This window comes from Callorhinus ursinus, unplaced genomic scaffold (genome assembly GCF_003265705.2).
Source record: "Callorhinus ursinus isolate GAN/ISIS: 27379988/994484 unplaced genomic scaffold, GSC_fseal_2.0 scaffold9, whole genome shotgun sequence".
In the NCBI taxonomy this organism is placed as follows: Eukaryota; Metazoa; Chordata; class Mammalia; order Carnivora; family Otariidae; genus Callorhinus; species Callorhinus ursinus.
The window spans coordinates 9,429,225-9,434,164 of NW_027397071.1; positions in this window are offsets into that span (position 1 = coordinate 9,429,225).

Sequence of the window (4,940 nt, forward strand, 5' to 3'; positions counted from 1 at the left end):
CAGGGTTTCTGCCTCGATCAATCTAAGCTGGGGCCTAGGAATGTGTTTTATTAGTGAGCAGTTAATGTCTCAGATGTGTCTGAGGCAGGTGGTCCCCAGGCCACATCTACAGACCACATCTATGTCATGGAGGTTACTCCATGGCTTTGGAGAGGGGCACACTTGAATCTGAGTCTCCCCTTTGCCCATAAGCAAGTGAGATTGACCAATTCCATCTTTTCTTCTTGAAGACCGAAGGAGAGGCTGGGTGCTATTTACCAGCAGAGCCCTACAGAGGCAAAGACCACACACAGCCAGGGACGAAGAAGACCAAGAAAAAGAGATACCTTGAGGACAAACTAATCTACCAGGACATTGCTGAAAGGCAAGGCTAACAAATCAAAGTAAAACCCACTGGTAATATAATAAAGTTTACTTTATGGTTCTATCACTTACTAGATGTAAAACATTGACACGTCGATTAACCTCCTTGAGCCTCAATGTCTGCAAAATGAAGGTAATAATACCTGCTTCCTAGATCTGTTATCACATGTCAATGAGACACTGTTGGGGGGGGAAAAAAAAAGCCTGCATTCAAATATCTGCCAAATCCTACCCAAAAAACCTAGAAACTCAAAAAGGATTCCAGACTGTCAAAATATTACCACAAAGGTTGGTGCTTCTGTATCCCCACAGAGACAAGTAAAAGAAAATAGGCAAGTAAAAATAAGAAGCAATAATGATAAATGTAAAGGGCAAGGAAAGATCATACAAGTATATCATTTATATTATACGTCAAGGAGATAAACCTCCCTACGAGGAGAAAATAAATTTAAAGTCTGGGTTATAAAATAAATACAACTATTCATTACCTATAAGAAAACTAATTAATCATGGAACACTACATCAAAAACTAATGATGTAATGTATGGTGATTAACATAACAATAAAAATTTTTTAAAAAAAGAAAACTAATTAAAACCAAAAGACTTTATTTATTTTTTAAATTTTATTTATTTATTTGACAGAGAGAGACAGTGAGAGGGGGAACACAAGCAGGGGGAGCGGCAGAGGGAGAAACAGGCCTCCCGCTGAGCACAGAGCCCGATGTGGGGCTCGATCCCAGGATCCCAGGACCATGACCTGAGCAGAAGGCAGATGCCTAATGACAGAGCCCTCCAGGCGCCGCCCCCCCCAAAGACTTAAAAAAAAACAAAACGAAAGTGATGGGCATATTCTAAGTTCTGTTATGAGTATGTGAAAAACAGGATGTCAAATAAAATAGATCTTATGGTCACAAATATTAAGGGCGATAACATACATTGAACCTAACAATTGTTAGTGCCTAACAATTATCAAGTTTTAGGTCCTAAATAATACAATAATAGACATAAGCCAAAAGCTGGTAAAAATTAAAGAGAAAAAAAGAAAAATATAATTGCATTTGGATTCCTTGGCCCTCCATTAACTAGTTAATTTCCATTTTAGAAAGAGAGAAAATGTAGCAAATTAAATCAGGGATGAAAAAGAAAAGCAATTTTAAGTGTGTACTCATTTATTTAACAGTTGATGAAAAGACAGTCAATAAAGTTTAATATTAATTCCTCATTAAAGCTTCAAAATAAGATGTGGAGATTTTTATTCTTCAATGAGAAGAACCATGTACTTTTTCTGAAGGGTCAATGTCACACTTACTGGAGATTGAGGATGGTTCCTCCCGTTGAAAGCAGGAGCAGAAGTTTCACCCCGCACTATTCTTTCAACATGGTAATGGAAATGTTGGTAATAGCTATTTGGGAAGGACATAAAAATATAGGGATTAAAAAAATACTACTGTCTGTAGTTGACATGATTATATACCTGAAAGTTCCAAGAAAAGCAACCCCTAAATTACTAGAAATAATAAATGAATCCAGCAAAGATGTAGCCAGAAGAAACCCACACAGAACAACTGCATTTCTAGCTGTTAGTGAAATACGGCCGCATATTAATAAAAAGATAAAATAAAGAAAAGAGAAAGATTCCATTCATAACCGCAAACCAAAAATAAATTTGGTTGAGGATTTTCTTTGAGCCACCAGTATTTATTCCGAGATGATTATTAAACCATAACAGGAGAAGGAAAAGGAGATGTGAACAAATGGAGAGATATACTGGATCATTACTGAAAAACAAAATTTAATAAATGTGACTGTTTTCAAAGTTGATAGATTTAATGCAATATTAGTTTAAGGCATTGTAAAATACTTACGGAAGTATTAAGTATAGAAGTACTTATAGAAGTATAGAAGCTGAATAACTGATATCAATCTTAGAGAACAGTGGGAAAAAATAAGAACTCTCTCGCAGGATTGAAAATGCATTGTAAAAAACACATTTATCAAAACGATAGGTCCCCAAACAGGGGAAAAAAAAAAATCAGTGGAACACCTCTGTTGGGTATAGCATCTTAAGCTTAAAACAGAACCAGTTCCCTGTTCCCATCCCAGGGAAGGCAAAACCACCTGTCCAATGGTCTGGCCAAAATATGTGGAGTCATCCTTGACCTTCTTTATTTCAGGTCAAAAAGAGGTCCAGAACCCACCACTTCTCACTGGCCCACCTCCGGGGACTCTGACAGAGGCCCCCATGGCCTTCTGTCCCTACCAATAGTCTGGAGCCTTCTCACAGATCCTCACAGATTTCCGTTTTCTCTTCCGGGCTTTCTAGCACCCCGGCCAGAGCACATTAGGAACTTGATGTTCCTTTACAATTGCTGCTCTCTTCTTGAACCTACTTTCCCCCAGACATGTGTGTGTTTGTGTGTTAAAGATTTATTTATTTACTGGAGAAAGAGAGAGAGAGAGCGAGAGTGAGCACGTGCACCAGTGGGGCAGGAGCAGAGGGAGAGAATCTCCAAGCACACTCCACACTCAGCATGGAGCCCGAGGAGGGGATCGATCCCACCATCCTGAGACCAGGACCTGAGCCGAAACCAAAATCGCTCAATGGACGGAGCCACCCAGGCGCCACCCCCCCACCCCCATATTTGCATGCTTGTTCGCTCCCTTCCTTCAGGTCTCTGCTCAGATGTTACCTTCTCAGTGAGGTCCTGAAGTTCCCCATTGGAAATTTCAACCCAGTGCCAGGCTCCCTAACATTTTTCCTATCTTACTTGTTATTTATTTATCCATCTATCATGTATTTTTTTGAAATTTGTTTTTCCCTGTTCCACTCCTTCACCAGAATGTTAGCTCCATGGGGGCAGAAATGCTTGTTTTGTTCACAGCTGTATCCTTAGCACCTAGAACAGTGCCTGGCATATAGTAGGTGCTCAAAAAAATTTTTGTTGAGTGAACGAAACAGAACAGAAATTCCTCTGGCTCAGATGTCCTACTTTATAAACTTAATTTAAAACAAACGAGAAACAATATAACAATGCAGAAAGATTTCATCGCTTACTAACTGTTCAGGCGATGGGATGATAGGAAGGAAGTTCATTACTTTATGCCATGTATTACTTGAGAGTAATACATTATATCATATTGAATAATAAATTTCAGGGTGAAACACACACTAGTATTTTTAAGAATAAGAAAAAAATCTTGTGTTTAAAGGAGTGATAAAGGTCTGACTACTGAAGAAATGACAAATATTGAGGACAAGATAGAAAAATATGAATATATAAACATTAGTCTTAAAAAATAAAGATTATTTTAAAACTTACGGTAGACACAGGCTATAGGAAAAGTGTATGTGAAAAATATAATTATTGGAAGCTTATTGCAAAATAGGAAAGAACTGATACAAATATATAGTTGTGTCTGGATTCCAGTCTGTAAGTTGCCAGAGGAGATGAGTAGTTTATTAACAAATAAAAAGGAAGAACAAACATCACATAGAAAAATATACAGCCTTGGGCGCCTGGGTGGCTCAGTTATTGGGCGTCTGCCTTCGGCTCAGGTCATGATGCCAGGGTCCTGGGATCGAGCCCCGCATTGGGGCTCCCTGCTCGGTGGGGGGCCTGCTTCTCCCTCTCCCACTCCCCTGCTTGTGTTCCCTCTCTTGCTGCGTCTCTCCCTGTAAAATAAATAAATAAAATCTTTAAAAAAAAAAAAGAAAAATATACAGCCTTGAAAGCAATAAAGAAAAACATATCTAAACAACTTTAAGATACCATTCTGGAACTATTAAACTAGTAAAAACAAATAAAAATGATAAATCTCATGTTAACAAAACTGTGGGGCAGTATGTACTTACCTGTTGCTGGCGATGATATGTTTGGGTAATTCCTTAAACAATCAAATGATATGTACCAAAACTATAAAAATTTTCATACAGTCCAGTCATATCTTCCGGACTATTTATTCCATTTTAGGAAACTTATCCACAAGGAAGTAAATAAAACATTGAGACTCTTGTCATTACTATGCCCTCGGAGTGACCTGCCCACACAAGCAAAGTGCCTAGAAGCAAAGCTTGCAGAATCAGAACGGGCTGGATCGTGTCAGAGCATCAGGAATTTAGAGCCAAGAGTTACTAAAGCAAGTGAGATTTTACTCAGACTCATTTTTTGGTTTTTTGACTTTAATTTGGAAGGAGGAAGAAGGAAGGCCTTCAAGACGTTCACGCTGGAGATGCTGGGCTGCCTTGGGAAGGTTGCACGTTCCAGAGCCTTGGGGCCAGACAGGCCTCCAGGCAGCTCGCTCCCCTTACTCCTCGGAGTCAGCCTCTGGGCGCTGGCTGGGGAACAGAGGGCTGGTCCCAAATATGGTCCAAATGGGATCACTGGGAACGAGACACAATGCCTCGCAGACCCTGTGTGGCAGACAGATCCAGGAACACACCCAGGGATTTAGGAAGTGCATAGTGCTTTTTTTTCCTTCTTCTTCTTCTTCTCCTAGTGAGACCTACCCATTGGTTAAGAATGGGTAGTGTCAAAATTAAATCCTGATGCTCCCCCATTTTCCCTAGGAACAATG